General features: G+C 42.0%; 1 pseudogene; it reads right to left on the bottom strand.

The window, feature by feature from the left end:
- Nucleotides 1-8960: 8960 nt before the first annotated feature.
- Nucleotides 8961-21592, bottom strand: LOC117457003 (extracellular calcium-sensing receptor-like; annotated as a pseudogene).
- Nucleotides 21593-23968: the final 2376 nt, after the last annotated feature.

A 23968-nucleotide genomic window follows, 5' to 3' on the forward strand; every position in this document is an offset into this window, starting at 1 on the left:
TAACAGCAGTAAAAGCTGTGACCATGGTGAAAGGCGGTCTTCCTATACCAGGGCATTCATAGCTCTGAAACAATTTCCCTAGTCCTGAAGTGAGATAGAACTGCCGAAAGTGTTACAAATCTACATTTAAAATGTATTCCCAAAACATATATTATTGATATATTTCTGTATAGTGACCTCGCATGACCCCGGAAAGCATAAGTTCCGGTGTTGTCAAGGAGTTCAGTCTTATGGAATCTTCTCGCGGGATTCCGAGACAACAACAACTCTGGCGGTCATCCAGGATTCATAGAACCGTAGTTACATATGTTAACTTTCGTTCTATTACATCCTTACTGACCGCCAGAGGCGGTGCTTAGCAATGAATGACTTATATCAACAGAGTCACGAGGAAACCTGAGTACCCACTATATAGGGATGGACTAGGTGGACTCTGCAGGAGGACCACACCCAATGGGTGAGGGGCGGCAACATTCACTCTGTGGTATCTGGCGAATGTGCTCGGGATGCCCATGGGGGCGCGGCATAGCCGGCCGATTGAGATAAGAGCGTGCCAGCACCTTAGGGAGGAACGCTGTATTCGGCCATAAAGTGACACCCGAGCCATCTGAGTTCCACCTCAGACACGAGCTGTTCAGGGACAAGGCCTGTAGCTCGCTTACACGCTTTGCTGAAGTGATGGGAAGAAGGAAAGCAGTCTTGGCTGAGAGCCACTCCAGTTCTGCCTGTGACAAGGGTTCAAAGGGAGGCGAGCATAGGGCGTCCAGTACTATTAGCTTTGTTCGTTATTCTCGCGTCCAGGAGAGAAGCTTAGGATACATGAGACCAATGGAGTCTCTCGAATAAGGTTCAAATGGGTACTTTAATTAAAATGGCACAGTAATGTTACAAGCAGAATATTGTTCCGTGAGAAAACAGCTGTGTTCTCGGCGTCTCGAGAGCGAAGGAAGGGCCGAGAAACACACATCAGCTGTTTAAGTATTCCTCCGATGGCTCCTCCTCGTGTGCCGGTTGGCGCCATGGATGTATAATAAGAACTGGATACAGCGTGGGAGGCGGGGCCTCATTAATTCCTATGAGAGTTGCTCATTGGCGCATGATGATAAAATGGGCCAACTTTTGAGAGAGCGAAACGTCACAGATTACCCGTCATGCCTGAGAAGTACCCGTATGTGCGCTCATAGAGCATGCGCAACTTTAACCCATGCCCCCCAAAAGGCTCGTTCACATTAAGCACGTCAATTTGCGTACACGTAACAGCACCTGCACGTTCATGACAGCATGGTATTGGATTTGTTATGATGGATTTGATATTAACGAGGCGGCCGCGGCAGTTAGCAGCTAACGGCTAGCAAGTAATTATGCTTAATTTAGCATGATACCTGTGTGGGTTGTACATGAAACCACTTGGTAATATATAAAAATGTATGTATTTTGAAGCCTGTTATGATCAATTGTGAGTTAAATCTTATCTAAACAGTAAAGCTGATGATGGATTACTACTGTGGTGGAGTTAAAATAACAATAGCCTATTTCTCTTTGAAATGTGATGGAGTAAAAGGATAGTAACTATGACTATTCATGTTAAGTACCCCACAAGTAACAAAAACGTATAATACTTGAAGGAAAGGTGTAAAATGTTTCCATAAATACCAATATCACACACTACAACACAGACTATAACACACCCTTTTGTTAAATACCAACAGAGATGGGGTCGTTACTAAAAAAAAGTAATATATTACACTACTTCGTTAATCTCTAAATAAAGTAACTCGTTACTTTACTCGTTACTTTACTCGCAGGGCCGGCCCGCCCCTCCCTGCAGGCAGATCACGCAGACTGCTAAAGTTTCAAATGTCCTCTTTAGTTCAGTTTCCATTGTCGCATAAGACTGATCCAGATCCTGAATGTTTTCCTATCTGACCATGGCTGTCCTCTGTCTCCTGCTATCTGTATATTTTGCGCAGTCTATCTCTGCTCACGCTGTTGCGTCGGCGTGTTCTTGCGCATAACAGAGGACTCAGCCATTGTACATTCAATTCATAACTAAACACGCCTTTTCTCCTCATATTCTCTTTCATCACTTTTCATTTATTGCATTTTAACGGCTGTAATCAATACTTTAATAATACCAGAAATACTTTACGGCAGTTATCATTTACGGTAGTTCCGGATGTTGTCATACCAACTCACGTCTGTAAACAAAACATATTAAAATAAACTGTACCTTCATTTAATATTCAGCAATAATAATATCTTGATGTCTATAGATGTAGTGTTAAAGTCAGTAGGCTTTGATGTGCAACACTCTATGTACATTTTAACTTTACATTCACAACTCTAAGAAAAGGAATATTAGCCACATGCTAAATGCTAACCGGAGATGAAGGATTTTCAGAATAAAAGCTTGGCATGTTGATTGTGCGAGAACTTCTGTTTTTTCAGAATAAAACTGCATTTAAGCTGACGGTATTTTTAAACTAAGTTATGCCATAAAACATTGATTTTAATTTCTAAGAGTACCAAGGGCAGGTCCCATGTAAGATCCCTTGGGACTTTCGGGGGGCGCAGCCTCAGAGCTCCCCTTAAGAAGAGGGATACCAGCCTGTGGCTCCCCACTGTGTTGTTGTCAAGCCTTGTGTGTTGCGATGATATACTGTAGCAGCCACATACACCCTGACGGTAGCAGGACACCGGCCGTTGTTCAGGAGGGACTGTAGGAACTCAAGGATAGTAGGCACCGAGCAATGTACTGGGTCCTCGTTTTGCTCTTGGCACCAGTCAGAAAATAGTTTCCACCTGTTTTTGTACTGTATGCGAGCAGACAGTGCCTTGGCATTGAGAATAGTCCTCTTGACTCGCTCTATGCAGTCTCCAGTGGCTGAGACAAGAGGTCCTTCCTGTTGGGGAGACGCCAAGGCGTACCCCAACAGAGTCTGTGCAGCAGGGAGAACCAAGTCCTGGCTGGTCAGAAGTGGGCCACCAGAAGAAGCCTGTGGCTCATTGAAGCACTCTGAGAAGTGTTGGTAGGATCAGAAGAAGGGGTGGATAGGTCTAGAGAAGACACCTTGGCCATGAATGAGCCAGGGCGTCCTGACCCAAAGGGCTGGTCTTCTCTGTCAAGGAGAACCATAGGGGACAGTGGGTCGATATCCTCGAAGCAAAGAGATCTACCTCTGCCCTGCCGAAGACAGCCCAGATGCTGTGCACCACCTCTGGATGAAGCCGCCACTCCCCCGGTGTAGGCTTGTTACGAGAGAGGAAGTCTGCGACTTGGTTCTGCTCTCCTAGTAGATAACTTGCCCGTAGGCTGGCCAGGCAAGGGGCTGCCCAGGTCAGGTTGAGTCTGGGACACCACTAGCAAGTGTGCAGATTTGGTGATCCCCTGATGGTTTATATCAGGGGTTTTCAAAGTGTGGGAAGGTGAGCCTCCCCTCAGAGAACATAAGAACAGCCGCACCCACCCTCCCAATTATTATTGCTATTATTATTATTATTAGGGATGCACGATATTGGTTTTTTGAAACCGATAACTTCCTGCTTCTCAAGACCGATACCGATTACCGATAATAATATAATATATATATATATATTAAATGTACCTGTAGTTTTTGCACACCTTGTGGTAAAAAAAAGACTAGTAGTGAGCAAATGACATGAGCATTACTACTATGAACAAAACAAAGCCAAGAACAGTTTTGACTCTTCAAAGTGACCATATTTATTTTCCCAAATAAATATAATTGAGTCAATCAGTCAATGTCAATGACAATGTGTTTCCCTGAACAATGAGTGAACAATGAGTGGTCCATATTAAGAAATGGAAACAACTATTACCTGGCATTACTCTGGCAAACTTCTTGCCTTTTTCAAAAGCCTCGTCGATAGGTAAAAGCCCCGGTGCCTTTGCAGCTGGCTTTGGATTCCCCGCTAGTTTAGCAGTGCAGGCGTCTTCGTACGCTTTTAACACGCGATGTTTCAGGTGACTAATCAGGTTGGAAGTATTATAGCTCGTTGCCTTTTTCCCTCCTCGTGGAAATGAAGCTCAGCGCAAGTTCAGGCAGGAAGACCTATCACTCCGTATTGCTCATCATGGCAATACTCGCTCCCTCCACTAGATGACAGGGAGCGCCACTCCTTAGCTAAACCTATCACCTCCCTCCATTCACAAGCCTAATTATCGCACCTGTTAATCCCTCTATATATGCTCTCCCTTTTTCTATCAGCCGTCTTCCAGGTGTCAACGCGCAACCCTCCTCCACCCCTTCGCCTCCTGCTTCCAACTCAGGGCCAAGCTCAACCTTCTCCCTTCCAACCGGACCTAACCACTTATCACCACCACCAGGTCTAGACCCAGGGGGGTTCATCGGAAACGGTTCTTTCCCTTCCCGAATGATGTCCTACAAAACCTGGGCCTAATCGCCAAAACACATTTCATTTCTGTTTCTGTTATAAACTGTCATCATTATGTTTCATTTATATAATGTGACCGATAATAAACATGTATTCCATACATCACGTCTCTCCTGATTGAACTTCTGCATTGCATTACAAATAGCAAGCGAACTATCTAACTCTGAAACTTTGAAATAGTCCCATACTACCGACAACATGTTTGTTTACTGTCCTGGCTTCACGGCCGCACACCATTTACGTCACAGCCAGGCATGAGTTAGGGAGCGCTGGATTTGTGAAAAACTCCCCTCTTCCTAAACCACTAATACTACAGTACTGGCAAAACGGGAGGAGCCGAGTGAAAAACAAGCGCCCCTCATCCCAATCCACCCACACCGCAGTATTTTTTTCTTTTTTTTTTACCCAAAAAATATATTGTATATTATCGGGGCTATTAATACTTTTATCGGGTTTATCGGGATGACGTCATAATTCCTATTATATCGGGCCGATAATTATCGTGCACCACTAATTATTATTATTGTTGCTATAATGCAGGGGTATTATTATCCAGTGGAATGTCCTTACTTACTGGCCTAGTTAAATCAAAGTGGTTACTTTTTTTGGCTGGGCAGTGTAGTTTTACACACCGTCTTATTTGACTTTCTCAGGACAGGGCAGACCCCCAGAAAGAAAAATATATTTAAAAAAAACCCGGAAGTAAGCTGCGCATGGCTTCCCTCCACAAAAAAACAATGTGATTTCTCCATAGGATTTTAGAAAATAGCTCGAAATAAGATCTGTGCGAAACGTACCTGTTAGATAAATGCATGTTTTGTTCAGCCGGATAATATCCACATGTCTACCCTACTTTTATAATTTCGAATCATAAATCTATCGATTAGATTTATGATAGACTTTTGAAACTACAAGAAGATAAGGAGGACTTTTGCAAAAAAGTAATAGAGATTTTTGTCCTGAAGGATAGGCAAATGGACTTCATCTTCAAGTCAAGGTAAGACCGCAATTGTATTGAAAATGAGATCTTACTAAGAGAGAACAATTCATTATGTAAATGATAACATTTCATTTTTTGGGTATCCTTTTGTTGAACTGTCTGTTTAAAATTAATCGAAGCCACAGACAAAAAAAGCTTTTGAAAATAATATTATATTTTCATTTAGGTCAAAATATAATATGCGAATGCGCCGTCCCGTTCAAATGAAATCGTCGCCAATCACATTTCCTCGTTCCCGCCAGGGCCGGGGGAGGGATTACAAGGCTCGCGTCTTGTGCTGCATTCATTTGCACTCGGACATTAGGGATTTTCTCTCATAAATGTCCGATGAGCCACAACCTTTATTTCAAAACAAAGCTGCCAACTGGGGTGGCAAGGCTATTTTTAGGGTGGCAGTTGCCACCCCATGCCACCCCGGTAGATCCGCCCCTGCTTGACCGGTACTTGCTTTTAATCAAAGTCAATGCGGAAAAACGCACTCACACAGGTAGGTGGAGGTGAAGGGAATGAGCACTTTTACAGCCTTTTTGGCGAGGTGGGGGAACTCGGTCTCCACAGACAGCCAAAAGTGTGCAAATGCCTCTTTCACTTTAGGTAACTTCACAAAAAATCGATCCATGTTGCCGCTCGCATAAAGTTAGCTGAAGTTAACCAGCTAGATTTCACAGTTTCTCGTTATTTTTTTCTCACGCTGCGCCTCCCCTGAAGCTCTCTCGGGCTCGCCTCACACTTTGAAAACTGCTGGTTTATATGAAACGGGGGGTTACGTATTGTAACCCTAGGCATATAAGCACAGACGGACCCCTCTATTGGACTCTATTGGTACTACTCTCTATCATGCTATGCGGGCATTCACCTACTGAGTTGCATAAACGTAGCCGGCCAATCGGGGCGAGCCTACCTGAATGCGCGCGCAGGCCCACAGTATATAAGGGGGCTACGCCTCCCGACTGTCATCCTACACCCTCTTCAGCGAGCGGCATAGGAAAGATAGGGCCCCCAGGTAGAGGGCTCCGACTGTGCTTATATAACTAGGTTTACAATACGTAACCCCCCGTTATATATCACACAGGCTCCGCCCTCTACTGGACTCTATGGGTACAGTGGGTGGAGCCCTGAAGTATAAACGCCCTGTCGTCCAACAACATCGACCCATCACACTGCCCCTGATCGGCTTTTGGTTAACAGCCACCGCACCCCCACTTCCTCCCATCCGGTTATGACCGTGGAGAAGTCGGGGCCGCAGCTTGGATAAGACACACTCACACACACTTACCTCGTGTAGAGTGTGCATGGAAAAAATAGTGCGGAAGACTCTGTATGGAGCTTACTACGCATCATGTTCCCCAGGTCCCTAAGGAGCATGGGAAAAACATAAGTGCACTCTATCCCAGGCATAACACCGGAGCCTCGCTGCTGGGAAACTTTGGTGCTGTTCTATTGTTCTAATCTGTCAAAATGACGGACTGCTTTCAGATCTTTTCGTCATTGTTAAAAAAAATCGGTTAACGCGACCTCTGCGTGAGACAGAAGATATCCAGTGCTAAGCACTGCCGCTGGGGTCAGTAAGGATGAAATAGAACTGCTCTTGACCCGTTGACTCACGTGGAACTTGTCTGCAAACATCCCGACCACAGCTGTTATAGTCTTTAACAAATGAACAATTGTTGTGAATATATACAGTTACTTGTTACACAATGTAAATAGTTAATTTATATACAGGATATATATGTTAAGAGCATATTTATTTGACTAATCAGACAAGACATTTTAACAAAGTTTTACTTTAAGAATTATATCATTTTAAATACACAATATAACAATAACGATTTTTAACACATATTCATAATTCAAAAGTATCTTTAGAATTTCCTGAAAGATTGCTTCTTGTGTTTACATTCAGCAAAGTAAGATTTTCTTCCTCAGTATAAATAACGCATCATTTGTACACATGTGTGAAACGTACCCTTTTCAGCTGAGCTGTTGTGGCTCTGGATAATGTCTGCAGAGGAAAGACAGATATGTGTAGTGCACCTAAAACAGCCCTACTATAACCACATAACAAGGTTTTTGCATTTCATTAAGATTAAGGATGAAGGTCAACAACAAAAAGGAGAACAAAAAGACAAGGTAGATACACATGAACATGATGTGTCTAATGGCCTCCCCGCTCACATCTGATTCTATTCTTCATATAAGATTACTTAATTTTATAAGCAGGGATATGTTGTGCCACCCATCAGGGAACAGACTGGGGGCAGGACAAAGTACACCTTTTAATTAATTATGTTAAGTAAACTTTAGAATAAATGCTATGTCATATCAGCAAATACATTATTTGTTTCAGCAAATAAGTCTATAACCATATATTTTATTTTGTATTCTTAAGTTTTCTTCATGGAACAATGAACACAACGTTTTTTTTTATGAAAGCAACAAAGAGAAGCCAGAACATGCAATAATATAAAGGGTTTCAATCTAGGAATAATAGTTGAACAATCCATTCGTGTATATCAGTGTTTCTCAAACTTTTTCATACCAAGGACCACTTAACCAATAGAAAAACACTCGCGGACCACCTAACTCCAAAAATATCCAAAAACACATCGTTTTTCTAGAACAGATTACAAATCACCTGAAAATGGTACAAACAAGTGGCAACATGTGTGATGAAGGTGTTGCGCTGGGCTATATCATGCAATCGAAAACTTAAACTCGCTCCATTGCGGAGATATTCCCGCGAGAGTGCGGATAACTTTAATTAATTTATTTCAAATGTGAAATGTTACCAATATACTCACGGACCACTAGGGGGCGCTCACGGACCACCAGTGGTCTGCGGACCACACTTTGAGAAGCACTGGTGTATATGTACATGATATTTAATCTGTTCGTCTCAAATGCAAAAATGCAAAATATGATAAAGGAAAGGTGTACAATTCAGATGGTAAAGTAAGAGCAACCTAGGCTGAGTTATGATTCTTTGCTTAGACAATGGTATCTTTACATCAAACTGTCATATATTTGCTTGTGTTATTATATTAAAACACAGGGAATGAAGGGAATAATAAAGGAATAATCAGTTTTACCCAGACATTTCATTATTTATTCTAGAAATAGATTAAATATTTAAGTCCTCCGGCAACACCACATGGGTATTTCCAATAACATACCAATTACTATGGCCTTTGGTCCACACCCAAACAGCTTCTAAGTCCATTGATCATTAAGCTTATGTAAAACTACCAAGGTGACGATGTTCAGGAACTTCATTTTCAATGTAAATGTATGGACAAGGAGAACAGAGTTTTGGCTTGTAATTACACAAATGTGGCTGCCAACGCCATTGGTTATTGACCTGTTTGGTTTTTGACCCGTTGTGTTGGCAAACCTTCCCATTGGCCTCAAATACTACCTCATTGTGTTGTGACTTTTAAAGTGCTTGTGTGAACAAGACTTCTATTTGGACAAAGGAAATAAAACATTACAAAAACAAGTTTATATGTTTTAGGCCTCAGACATTTTAATCTATTTATTGTTTGTGCTACATTTCCATCTTGGTTATTCCACGACCCATGATAGCTTTCTTTGTGTTCCTCTCTGGTCTCAGCAGCACAATGTAACATTTGGGACCAAACAGCGCCATCAAGAGGCCAAAACTGGAGGCCAGGATGGCAAATACTTCTACAGCATCTGCATATTTGCCTGGGGAGTTTATGTAAGCAGGAACAAAGGCCACCCACACAGCACAGAAGATCAGCATGCTAAAAGTGATGAGTTTGGCCTCATTGAAGCTATCTGGAAGATTCCTTGCCATAAATGCTAACAGGAAACTAAGTATAGCCAGTAGGCCAATATAACCCATTAACACTGCAAATCCAACGGTGGACCCGACTACACACTCATACACTATTTTGTCATTGTAGTATTGAGTGTTTTTTTGAGGCACTGGTGAGGAAGAGACAAGCCAAGCAGTACAAATCACTGCCTGAATGGATGTAAGAAGCACAACTGTCCCTCTCTGCAGTCCAGCACCAAACCACTTCAGACTGGCTCCACCTCCTGGCTTGGAGGCCTTGAACACAGCCATAACCACCATGGTTTTAACAAGAATACAAGAGACACAAAGTACAAAGCTTATCCCAAATGCTGCATGTCTCAATTGACATGTCCACAGTCTGGGACGGCCGATAAACAGCAGTGAACACAGGAAACATAGCTTAAGTGATGCTAAGAGCAGGAAACTCAGCTCTGAATTGTTGGCGCGTACCATGGGTGTGCTACGGTGATGGATAAATATTCCTAGGACAACAGCACAGATACACGTGCCGAGTAAAGAGGCGGTTGTCAAGCAGATACCAAGAGGCTCTTGATAAGAGAGGAACTCCGTTTCTTTAGGAACACAGTGGTCACGCTGGGGGCTGGACCAGAAGTCCTCTGGACAAATGCTGCACTCCATGGAGTCTGTTAAAATAAGGGAAAAGAGAACACTGACAGTTAAGTTGAATGGGCCACTAATGCCCAAAACTTTATTGCTCGCTATGTATCTAGTAGTGGACATATGCTTTTTTTACACCTGGGCATCATGAAAGTGACAAATGTATAATCGCTGGTTTAGGATGTCGTTTTATAATGATACCAACCAGTTTCATTGCTGTACTTTCCCTCAGAACAAGCGACACAGTCATAACAGCAAACAGGCTGTCCCTTTTTTCTGGTCATGCGGCTACCTGGAGAACAGCTCTCACTGCACTTGGACTGGGGTGGCTGTCAGGATTGTAAAAGTTATAGAACAGTTATTCAACACTTTTTGATTGTGTTATTGTGTGTCATAAAGTACAGAAATCAAAAGAAAAAACAATAAACAGGATTAACCTGTTTGAAGACAAAGCTCCAGAAGATGTTTTCTTCATCAAGTGTGAGTTATTCACCTTTGGCGGCAGACTTCTTAACAACACCCACATTCTGAACATTTATTTTTCCATCAGGGAGCCACTGCCAGTTTATGATGTCATATATGGGTAAGGCATCACCATTCTCATCAAATGATACTTGATCCCCAAATGTTGTTGTAAAGTTGACTTTTTCCAAGTAATGTATAAGCTACACAGGGATACAACACAGACATACAATTTGAGAAGGTGAGAACAAATATTTGCTGTTGTTGATTTTGCATTAGTATTGTAATGTTCTGTATGATATATTGTGGATTTATTTGTCAATTATTATAGTCAAAAACATCAACCACTGTTGCCATTAAGTAATTAAGTTTGTCACAAGAAAAAAAGGGAATTTTATTTTGTCTTGTAACTTCTATGATTAAAGATGTCGTCCTCTACTCAAAGACAATCAGGAGAGTATGTCTTCTTTTCCCCAAATCTATTTAATTAATTAACTCAAGATGAAGCAGGAGATTTCAAAAACTAAACAGGTGTAGTGCAAACTGATATCACACCTGCCATGGCTCCAGTGTTTGCAAAGCAGCACAGCTGTGCCCACTGAAAGGCCCTCTCCCTGGCACACAGCGCAGCATATCATCAAGGGCATATGCCAGGGCATACACAGCCTTGTAAATATTGTATTCTGGCCTGAGGTTTGAAACATCCAAAAACTCAGTCTCCATACTTGCTAGATCTTCCTGCCCAGTGCATACAGCTCCCCCAGCTTCCACCCAACCTGCTGGAGGTGGTGCAAATTTACACCGAAATGTCTATTCCCAAAACTGACTTACCTGAAATGTAATTAAAACAAAGAATTCACAGAATAGCAATTATAATTATGGAATTTGCAGAAATGATTGTAAGGTAACAATTACCAAGGTTACCATTCTATTTCTATGATTATTGGACTTGTCTGGACTTGTTTTAAGTAGAAAATCCTTAAGCCCAGATATTTCTCCTCGACGGATGGCAATGCCCAGGGTGCCACCCAGGTACGGCATGAAGCGGGGGGTCTGGAGCCCAGTTGCTGTAGTCCAGGCTTCACTGGCCATCCACTGCAGGCCTGTCATATTCTGCCTTACCACCTGTAATTTGCTCTTATTTGATCTAATTTTTCAGACTGATGTATACATAACATAATTTACTTACTAGGAATGAATACTTAAACTACTACACATTATATTTAAAACAGATATTTTAGATGGGTAGATTATAAATAGATAGAGATATAGATTGATACTGTAAATACCTCTTCCATTAGTTGAATCATGTGGATCAGATGTGCAAACACAATGACCACACGAGCGGTTGATTTCTTCATTAAATGGACAATCCTCTTAAGTTCAGCTGGGTTGTCACCCCAGGGCAAAATCTCAGAGTAGGCCAGACAACCTCCAATAGACTCAGTTAAGTCCGATTGGAAGGATCGGGCAACATGGCGGCCATAATCATCATCACTGACCAGCAGACCGGCCCAAGTCCAGCCAAAGTATTTCATAATCTGAATCATAGCACGCACCTAAATAAAAATAGAGCACAGGGATATCTGTTCATGTCTCACAATAAAATAAGAGTCGATTTTACCACTACACTTATTTTCTATATCTACGTAGTTTCATTAAGGATACACAACGCAAACACAGTACATTTACACTAAATTACAGCTCAGTAAACTCTTTGTAAAACATATGTATTGCATTTCTAGAACATAGTTTGTTTCACCTGGAAAGCATCACTTGGGATTGTTCTGAAGAAGGATGGAAACCTCCGCCTATCACTCAGGCAGGAACATGTGGCAAAGTAACTGACCTATAAAGACATACAGTATTAACACAAGTGTGACTTTTTTACTATTACTTCAATTCAGGGTAAATAAATAAATAATTTCAGCTTATACAAATGAACTGTTTTAAAATATGCATTAAAAAATAACTTCTACCAAATAAAGCCTGAGATGTAATGTAACATTTACCATCCTTTCACTTTTAAGTATATACACATTTGGTGCATCAAAAGAAAGCTAAAACTGAAGACAGGAAACTTACCATGGGCAATTTGAATAAACCTATCACATCAGATGTGGCGATTGAAAATGTTGAAATGGGATCTCCCACAATCCCAAGGACTGGGGTGGTCCCTAAACAGGTCTCTTGAAGGAGAAACTGCTCCTCTCGACCGCTGGCTAGTGACAATGCAGCACTGAATCCAATTACAAGTGTGGCACAGTTGTCATAAAGACTGTATCCCAGAGACACATTCTGTAGCAGGTTGGGGTTTTTGTTGATCTCATCAATAGCATAGGCCATGGTCATGGCATGTCTAAACCCTGGAGGGTCAAAACTAACAAAAACATTTCTAGATTAACCACTTGAAAAATCAATATATATATATATATATATATATATATCATTATCGGTAAATGGTGTCTACTTCATGTGTTTGAAACTTACCCTTGGCAGCTGACCTGATTTGGCTCTGACGTGAACGTCGGCTCATGGAAGACAGAGGTGTAGTGGACCTTAAACAGACCACCGAGGATCACATCACCAGCCTTTTGCATCTTATTCAAATTAAACTGTTTCCTTAATTTACAGGAGGAGAAAAGAGAGGAAGACTCAGACAAGAACCAAATCAAGAACAGAAATGTCTCTAGAAATGCCCCCATAATGGCCCTCCTTCCTACACCCATTTGGCTTCATGCAATGTTACCTAATTTTATAAGTAGGGCTAAGTCATGTCTTTGGTCATGCTGGTTTTCGTCATAGTTTCACACCGCCCATCGGGGCACAGGCAGTAGTGTAAGGGCAGGGCATACATATCAAACCAGATTTACAGGCAATGTGATGATGACATTATTTATTTGCTGTATTTTCTGTTAATTTCTTTATCCGGGTACTTAATTTGTTTGTTAATTTGAAATTGGAGTGCAACCTAAACTCTGTAAAATGTTGCTGAATGGAAAAAAATCATCTTTCTAACTCTAATACATAAAGAGGAAAATAAAAGTAAACAAGAATAAATAAATATAACAGAGATAGCAATTATTTTCCAGTTCCGGATCAACCCAGAATAGTCGATTACTCAAGGATTGGATGTTAATGTGACGGATTTGTCTGGCAGTTACCCTGTTGTTTTATTGCAAGAGTAGGAAAATATGGTTTTGAAACAGACACTCATTCCATTCAGGCTATGGTGTTGATGAATATCTGATTTTATCTCTATCTTTTATTCTTTGGATAGCTCGGGTTGTTTGGAATTGTGGCCACAAGTTGTATATACAAACACCAAAAACAACCAGGTCAGAATCGCATTGTCTGTCTATCTACGTAGATCTCCAATGCTCTGTTTCAGCACTCTGAACACTGCACCCCACAACAAACAACGTTGTTCTCAAACCGCTAAGTAATAGTCACAAGGTTCTCTTTACCAGAGTATTCTTAAATACGAGTATCTGTACTTGAGTAAAGGATGTTTGTACTTTTGCCATCTCTGTGTAACAGAAAACCCAAGAATAAGCAATATATACAGTAGTCCTGTTGCATCAAACCTCTGACAACAAATAGATAGCCAGGAGGTGAAATCAAAACTGGGGTAGATTTTTCAAATTGGACTTAATTTTGATCTTAATTTTCATGCAGTCTTTATAAAATATTTGTAACAATGAATACAAAAACACAAGAATACAAAAAGAAATTGCTTTTAATTTTATAAAACCACAATACAACACAAATACAGAAATATGATGAAATACACATCAAAACATGTATACAAATCTGCAGAGTGCAAAGTAACAGCAGTGACCATGGTGAAACGCGGTCTTCTTATATATACCAGTGCATTCATAGCTCTGAAACAATTTCCCTAGGCCTTAAGTGAGATAGAACTGCCGAAAGTGTTACAAATCTACATTTAAAATGTATTCCCAAAACACACAATATTGATATATTTCTGTATATATTACAAAGTCACACGTGACCTCGCATGACCCTGGAAAGCATAAGTTCCGGTGTTGTCAACGAGTTCAGTCTTATGGAATCTTCTCGCGGGAACACGAGATTCCGAGTGACTAAGAACTCTGGCGGTCATCCAGGATTCATAGAACCGTCGTTACATATGTTAACTTTCGTTCTATTACATCCTTACTGACCGCCAGAGGCGGTGCTTAGCAATGAATGACTTATATCAACAGAGTCACGAGGAAACCTGAGTACCCATAGGGATGGACTAGGTGGACTCTGCAGGAGGACCACACCCAACGGGTAAGGGGCGGCAACATTCACTCTGTGGTATCTGGCGAATGTGCTCGGGATGCCCATGGGGGCGCGGCACAGCCGGCCGATTGAGATGAGAGCGTGCCAGCACCTTAGGGAGGAACGCTGTATTCGGCCATAAAGTGACACCCGAGCCATCTGAGTTCCACATCAGACACGAACTGTTCACGGACAAGGCCTGTAGCTTGCTTACACGCTTTGCTGAAGTGATGGCAAGAAGGAAAGCAGTCTTGGCTGAGAGCCACTCCAGTTCTGCCTGTGACAAGGGTTCAAAGGGCGTCCAATAGGGCGTCCAGTACCAAGGGCAGGTCCCATGTAAGGCAAGGCAAGGCAAAGCAAGGCAAGTTTATTTATATAGCACTTTTCAACACAAGGCAATTCAAAGTGATTTACAAAAAATGAAAGACATTAAGAAAATGGCATTTAAAATCAGTCATTAAAAAAAAAAGCTAATAAAATAAACATTATAAGAAAAAATACATGGATAAAAGTTACAGTGCAGTCTAAGATATGAATAGTTCATTTAAAAGCAGCGACAAAAAGAAAAGTCTTCAGCCTGGATTTAAAAGTAGTAAGAGTTGCAGCGGACCTGCAGGTTTCTGGGAGTTTGTTCCAGATATTTGGAGCATAATAACTGAACGCTGCTTTACCATGTTTAGTTCTGACTCTGGGGACAGAAAGCTGACCAGTCCCTGAAGACATGAGAGATCTGGATGGTTCATAATTTAGCAGGAGGTCAGAAATGTATTTTGGGCCTAAACCATTCAGTGCTTTTTTTTCAGCAGCAGTATTTTGAAATCTATTCTTTGACACACAGGAAGCCAGTGTAAAGACTTCAGAACAGGAGTGATGTGATCCACTTTCTTAGTGTTAGTGAGGACTCGAGCAGCGGCGTTCTGAATCAGCTGCAGCTTTCTAATATATTTTTTAGTGAGACCTGTAAATACACCATTACAGTAGTCGAGTCTACTGAAGATAAAAGCATGGACAAGTTTTTCCAAATCCTGCTGTGACATTAGTCTTTTAATCCTAGATATATTCTTTAGATGATACTAGGCTGATTTAGTAACTGTTTTAATGTGACTGTTGAAAGTCCATGACTACACCTAGATTTCTGGCTTTATCTGTTGTTTTGAACATTGCAGACTGAAGCTCAGCGCTAACTTTTATACGTTCTGCCTTGGCTCCAAAAACCATTACCTCAGTTTTATCTTTGTTTAATTGGAGAAAGTTCTGACAAATCCAGTCATTGATTTATTCAATGCACTTACTCAGTGTTTGAATTGGAGCATAGTCTCCTGGTGAAATTGTTACGTAAATGTGTGTGTCATCTGCATAGCTATGGTAACTTATTTTGTTGTTCTTCATTATCTGAGCCAGTGGTAGCATGTAGATGTTAAAGAGAAGAGGCCCCAAGATGGAGCCTTGAGGAACCCCACAACATGTCATATTTGTCAACTCAGATGTGTATTTACCTATAGAAACAAAGTTGTTTCTGTCCTTTAAGTAGGATTCAAACCAATTTAGAACTGTTTCCGAAAGTCCCACCCAGTTTTCCAGTCGGTCTAGTAATATGTTGTGGTCAACAGTGTCAAACGCAGCACTGAGATCTAATAATTCTAACACTGAAGTTCTGCCACTGTCTGTGTTTAAGTGGATGTCATTGAAGACCTTTACAAGAGCAGTCTCAGTGCTGTGGTTTGGACAAAAGCCTGACTGGAACACATCCAAACAGTTATTTAAATGCAAGAAATTACTCAACTGTTGAAAAACAACTTTTTCAATGATTTTACCTAGAAATTGGAGGTTTGATATGGGCCTGTAATTGTTCATTACTGAGGCATCTAGATTATTCTTTTTTAAGAGCGGTTTAATGACTGCAGTTTTCAGGGCCTGTGGAAAAATACCTGAGTGAAGAGATTTGTGTACTATATGAAGTAGATCTGAGGCCATGCAAGGCAAAACATCTTTGAAAAATCCTGTTGGAATAATATCAAGGCAGCAGGAGGAGGATTTCAGAAGTTGAATAATGTCCTCTAGGTTTTTTTCATTAATCTGATGGAATTGTGTCATGGTGTTTGAATTGATTTTAAGTGGACACAGAGACAACACATTTGCTGTACCTGATGCAGAGGCGCTGACTGCTTGTCTGATTTTCTGAATTTTGTCAGTGAAGAAGGAGGCAAAATCATTGCATGCCCTGGTGGATAGAAATTCAGAGGCTACTGACACTGGGGGGTTAGTTAGTCTGTCGACGGTAGCAAACAAGGCACGTGCGTTGTTTTTGTTTTTGGTAATGATGTCAGAGAAGAACGATTGTCGTGCGTTTTTCAATTCCAAATTATAAAGACCAAGTCTCTCTTTATAGATTTCAAAGTGAACCTGGAGATTTGTTTTTCACCACCTGCGTTCAGCTTTTCGACATTCTCTTTTTTCTGTTTTCACGGTCATGGCCTTTCTCCATGGAGATATTTTCTTGCCAGACACTTCCTTTACCTTAGTTGGAGCAATGGCATCTATAACATTTTACATTTTTTAATTAAAATGATCTACTAGCTCATGTACTGAGATGTTAGCAGGGGCAAGTGTGGAAGAAAAATTCTGAGTAAACATTTCCCTAGTATTTTCAGTTAAATATCGCTTTGTGGTTACCTCTTTTTGAACATTTTTGTGAACAGAAATAGAGCTCTCAAAGAAAACACAGGAATGGTCAGAGAGTGCAACATCAGTCACCACAACCTTAGAGATATTCAGACCCTTTGAGATAATTAAGTCCAGAGTGTGCCCCTTATTGTGCGTGTGTAACAGAGTTATAAAGGTTGGTGTAAAATCCGGGTTAAATTGGAGAATTACGCCATCTGGTGTTACAAACGCGTGCCTGCATTGCTGTAGCTTTGTTACCGCAATGGATTGTGGGAGGTTCTCATACCACGTGAGGATCTGTTGAGAGTAAGGTGCTATTGTATTATGTCAGTGGACAAAATGTATGTTATTATTTTATTAGGACAATAACGTTCTGCTGTATTTGTTTAGTTTAATGTTAGTCGTTTAATGCTCACAGCAACATGTTTTTTGTGTGATTCACTATTTGTGTTATATGATTTATTAATGTGTTCGTCAATAGCTAATTTGAGCTAATAGGCTAATGTGAGTGTGGTGCTATCTCTCCAACAGAACGCAGCTCACGTGTCCATTGTGTGTTGTCCATTGCAATGCAGGTATGTGAGTTTTATACACCAGTTTGTTTATGTTTAATGTTTCACGTTGTTTATACTACCACTATACGATCATTGTTGTGTTGTTGATTATTGGACACTTATTTTGTAAAGGAGATTGTCATACCGCGTGAGGATCTGTTGAGAAACGCAGCTCACGTGTCCATTGTGTGTTGTCCATTGCAATGCAGGTATGGAAATAAACTGAAGTAATCACCAGCTCTGAGTGGTCTGTTGCTGAGGGGACATTACACCGGGGTTACACATGGGCTCCGTCACATGCCGAGTCAGTCCATAGCTATCAAGAACACAAAACAGTTATTTTGCCCCTCTGTCCTGGGGGTTGTCAACATGGATGTTAAAATCACCAACAATGACTAGACGGTCAAAGTCAATACACACTATAGACAGCAGTTCAGTAAAATCATCAAAAAAGCTTGCACAGTATTTGGGTGGTCTATAGATATTTATGAACAGAGCTCGAGAGGAGCATTTCAGCTGAAGGGCCACATATTCAAAATAATCAAAGTTCCCATAAGATGTCTTCCTGCATTGAAGGGAATCATTGAACAGAATAGCAACTCAACCCCCTTTCTTATGCATTCTTTCCTGACTCATAAAACTAAAGTTGGGAGGTGTTGATTCGATAAGAACAGCTGCACTGTTATTTTTGTTCAATCCAAGTTTCTGTTAAAAACATAAAATCGAGATTGTGCTCAGTGATAAAATCATTGATTAAAAATGTTTTTCCTGCCAAAGACCTGACATTTAATAAAGCTAGTTTAAGTTTGTTAAACACACTATCAGTCAGGTTTTTTGTAACAAGCTGTGGCTGACATGGAATCACTGCTAAATTTGATAAACTCACACAAACGTTTGAGCGCTTCCTGTATCTAAGATGATTCACCGCTCTTAATCTATTACCTATCAACACAGATATCGGCAAAGCTACAGGCAGGCAGGGCCCGGCATGTCCTGGAAAGAGTTGAGAGTGCCATACGCCCTTGAGCCTGGACCCAGCAGATATCAGTTTGCAGCGTTTTGTACCCACACATCCCTATCAGGCTTTGAAGGAGGGGGAGGACCCACCACCCTGCTCCTCTCATCATAGGAGGGCAGGGTGAGGGCTACACTGTAGAAAGGGGGGTTTAGAAATCGGCTTCCATCTTCCTTGTATTGTTTTGGTTTGGATGATTGTGGTAGGCATGGTGATGAAGCCGGGGGAGATGGTGCGCGTCTCTGCTTCGGTGATTTTGGTGGGCGTCGTTGAGGGGCGGGGGTAAAGGACATGCTGCCAACCCTGCGTGTCGCCTTCATGCGGTCATCGAACTCCAGGGGGGAGGGCGAGGGTGAAAGGGTGAGCGGAGAGTAGAGAGAGCTGGGGGATGAATGAAGAGTATCCTCAAAGGCCTTGACAGGGGGGGTGACGGGCAGTGGAAACTCCTCCATTTGTCTCATAGGTCTCCCATAATCAGAACATTCCTCAGGCGGGTGCAGTGATACTTCTTCAGGGTTTTCTGCGCGATGTGTTGTGTCTTTCTCCTGTTTTGATTCCTCTTGCCGCTTGTCCTTGGCAGAGGGAACAGATTGATGACGCAGGCAGTTGAATATGTTAGAGATAAACAATTTCACTACTGACTTGTTCAGGCAAACTCCATTTGCCTTGAAAAGATGTCTGCGATCCCAGAAAAAGTTAAAATTGTCAATAAAATGGACAGAATGGTCAGTACAGACAGTTGAAAGCCACGTGTTCAGTGCAAACAATCTGCTGAATCTCTCCACTCCTCTTCTGACTGGTGGTAGAGGGCCACTGATGAACACCTCCGCATTTAGAGAGCTGACAGTTTCCAGCAAACATTTAAAGTCTTCTTTCAGCATTTCTGACTGTTGTTTCACAACATAATTTGTTCCAATGTCAGATTTTCAGCCCCAATATGCAGGATCTTCTCAGCCAAGTCAGAGACCACATCCTTGGGAAAACAGAGTACTTTGTTGTTGTTCTTACTACACAGACCTTTTACATCTCTTACAGCAGAGTCACCCACAATCAGAGTTTCAGGCCCAGTCGTTAGCTTTACCTCTAGCCTTTTACTTTTGGAGTAGCTATTGGTCCTTACCCTGCTGTGTGAAGAGGACAGGTTATCCAGGTCATCAGAAAGAGATCTCCGGTTCCCGGTCAGCGGAGTGTATCTGTTCTGGATTGGCAAACTTGGTGGTTTAGGAGGATTGTTTGTAATTCTCCCTTTAGCAGCTGTCCACGGCTGTTTCCTAGTATGAATAGGGGTTGAAGAGGCACTCTTCCTGGGCGATAACAATGCAGGCCAGCCGGTCGCATCACAGATTTCAGAGCGCTGGGCTCTGCCTGTTATCCGTCCTCCCAAATCCCATGGAAATGATTTACTCTTAGGCTTTGCACCCAGAGAGTTCCAGGGAGGACTACCACTTGTAGATTTATTACCCAGTACACAGCCCTCCTGTTCCATGGAATCCTTGTAGCTGCTAACTAGCTGTGAGTTAGCATACCCTTTTCCATTATTTTGCAACACTGGTAAAGTGGTGTCATTCCCACGACATAGTCCATTCACTTCCACGTTAACTTCCAACCGTTGCATTTTCATTTCCAACACAGCCATCTTCTGTATAAGTTTGTGGAAGTCATCTGTAGAGAACGGAGGCATTTTGCTGCTAACTAGCTTAAGCTAAATAACATGTAGTACAGGCTTTAGCTGTTGCTAAGCCACGCTACTGTAAGACTGAGGTTATCGTAAAAATGTTGAAATATGGCTGAAACCCTCCGTCTATTTACGAAGATTAACTGTCCCAGTGATAAGTTAATGTCCAGGAGCCGCTGCTCGAAGTTTTCAGAGAATAAGAATAGGAAAATCAGCATAAAAAGTAAGCAGAGGCAAGAGCAAGCGGAAAAGCGTCTGCACTGTAAGAAAGATAAGCCACACACCAAGGATCCCTTGGGACGTTCGGGGGGCGCAGCCTCAGAGTTCCCCTTAAGAAGAGGGATACCAGCCTGTGGCTCCCCACTGTGTTGTTGTCAACCCTTGCGATTGACAATATGTATGTGGCTGCGATGATATAGCAGCCACATACATCCTGACGGTAGCAGGACACCGGCCGTTGTTCAGGAGGGACTGTAGGAACTCAAGGATAGTAGGCACCGAGCAATGTACTGGGTCCTCGTTTTGCTCTTGGCACCAGTCAGTAAATAGTTTCCACCTGTTTTTGTACTGTATACGAGCAGACAGTGCCCTGGCATTGAGAATAGTTCTCTTGACAGGCTCTATGCAGTCGCTCAGCAGTGTGTTGGGCCCTCCAGTGGCTGAGACAAGAGGTCCTTCCTGTTGGGGAGACGCCAAGGCGTCCCGCAACAGAGTCTGTGCAGCAGGGAGAACCAAGTCCTGGCTGGTCAGAAGGGGGCCACCAGAAGAAGCCTGTGGCTCGTTGAAGCACTCTGAGAAGTGTTGGTAGGATCAGAAGAAGGGGTGGATAGGCATAGAGAAGACACCTTGGCCATGAATGAGCCAGGGCGTCCTGACCCAAAGGGCTGGTCTTTTCTGTCAAGGAGAACCATAGGGGACAGTGGGTCGATATCCTCGAGGCAAAGAGATCTACCTCTGCCCTGCCGAAGACACCCCAGATGCTGTGCACCACCTCTGGATGAAGCCGCCACTCCCCCGGTGGAGGCTTGTTACGAGAGAGGAAGTCAGCGACTTCGTTCTGCTCTCCTCGTAGATACATTGCCCGTAGGCTGGCCAGGCAAGGGGCTGCCCAGGTCAGGAGAGTCTGGGACACCACTAGCAAGTGTGGAGATTTGGTGCCCCCCTGATGGTTTATATCAGGGGTTTTTCAAAGTGTGGGAAGGTGAGCCTCCCCTCAGAGAACATAAGAACAGCCGCACCCACCCTCCCAATTATTATTGCTATTATTATTAGGGTCTGAGACCTAGGTCGGCGAAGACCCTATTGAAATTGGAAAAAATCGGTCGCGCGGCGACCGATAAACCTGCCAAAAACACCCAAAAACATGGAAAACGACCGACTATGCAAATCGCATAATTGATATCGTAACTATCATCATAGTCGCTCGCGAAGCAAGCGATAACCATGCAAAACCTTCTAAAAACAGGGTCAAAAAGGGCCAAAAGTCCTTCCATGTTATAGACAGACGGCCTAGGTACAGTGAGGGGGTCCCATCCGCGTCAATGTTAAATCGAACATGATTGAAACTGGACGGATTATTCATTATTATTAGGGTCTGAGACCTAGGTCGGCGAAGACCCTATTGAAATTGGAAAAAATCGGTGCGCAGCGACCGATAAACCTGCCAAAAACAGGGGAAACGACCGACTAAAGCACCGAAATTGTTCGTAAATAATGTCGGCTGATAGACCACGTGACGCCAGGACTGGTGAAAAATACAATATTCTGGAGTCAATGGGTTCAAATGCTCGCTAGCGCCACCTATTTCAATTCCATTTTGGAAAAATTCACAAAGTCCCACCGTAACTCCGAATGACCTAATATTTTGCAAACATATCCGGGTGGACCTGCTCTACAAATAATCCAATTGGAATCCTTAGCTCCGCCTACTTTAATTTTTTTTAAATTAGCATAATTTTAAAAACACTTAAATATTCACTTAAATTTCAATTTCTTATTTATCAACACCAAACTTCGTATACAGCATCGCCGGAGGGTTATAGACATTACCCTAGGAGATGAGCATGTTCAAATGATAAATATTTCCGCCATGAATTAAAACGTACTCGCAAAAAGGCGGGACTTAGAAAGAAATGCTCCTAATTCATTAACAATGTATCCAAACATCACAGATTTTGGTGGAAACGTTAAATCTGTCTTGGGGAATAGGCACACCAAAGTATTTTCATTTTGGACTATAGGGGGCGCCAAAAACACCACCAATTTATAACTCAAGAGCGGATGGACTAATCTTTTTGTTTTTTGTTTACACATACTCTCGGGGAGACTACGAACTTAGATTCAAAGTGTCGCAACAAATTCAGAATGTGGGCGTGGCCTATACATTATTTTTAAATTGCGATAGCATAAAATGAGCTTCGGACGCAAAACTTGGGACACACGTCAGAGCCCAGGACCTTTTCGAAAATGTAAAAAAAAAACGTACATTTTCAAAAAAACTGCTCACTAGCGCCCCCTATTGTGTGGTAGTCACATATAGTTTCTCAAAACTTCACGAATTTTGGCACAGACATTTCTCATGGAATTGCGGATATATTTGTAAATACATTCCATTAGCCCCGCCCCCCAAAAAGTCGGCCATTTTGAAATATGTGCGTTTTTCAGCCATTTTACGCACGTTCTTGCGAACTCCTCCTAGGGGAATGATCGGAAAAATTCCAATGCAGGACAGGTTTAGCCCCTAACCCATATGATACTTAATTGAGGAGCACATTTTTGAAAAATTACTCGTGGAGGTCGTAAGCTAACAGCGAATACACCATTGTTGACGATTTACATGTCGCAAATTACTCTAAACTACTCGGATATAGTTATTCCGATATTCACGAGACGCTGTATACATATTGCTATTATGATTGCACACATATTTCAAATTGCCTTTCATTAGCTCCGCCCCCCAGAAAGTCGGCCATTTTGAAAAATGTGCGTTTTTCAGCCATTTTACGCACGTTCTTGCGAACTCCTCCTAGGGGAATGATCGGAAAAATTCCAATGCAGGACAGGTTTAGCCCCTATCCCATACGATACTTAATTGAGGAGCACATTTTTGAAAAATTACTCGTGGAGGTCGTAAGCTAACAGCGAATACACCATTTTTGACGATTTACATGTCGCAAATTACTCCAAACCACTCGGATATAGTTATTCCGATATTTACGAAACGCTGTATACATATTGCTATTATGATTGCACACATATTTCAAATTGCCTTCCATTAGCCCCGCCCCCCAGAAAGTCGGCCATTTTGAAAAATGTGCGTTTTTCAGCCATTTTACGCACGTTCTTGCAAACTCCTCCTAGGGGAATGATCGGAAAAATTCCAATGCAGGACAGGTTCAGCCCCTATCCAATATGATACTTAATTGAGGAGCACATTTTTGAAAAATTACTCGTG

The sequence above is a fragment of the Pseudochaenichthys georgianus genome, chromosome 13 (assembly GCF_902827115.2).
Source record: "Pseudochaenichthys georgianus chromosome 13, fPseGeo1.2, whole genome shotgun sequence".
Taxonomy (NCBI): Eukaryota; Metazoa; Chordata; class Actinopteri; order Perciformes; family Channichthyidae; genus Pseudochaenichthys; species Pseudochaenichthys georgianus.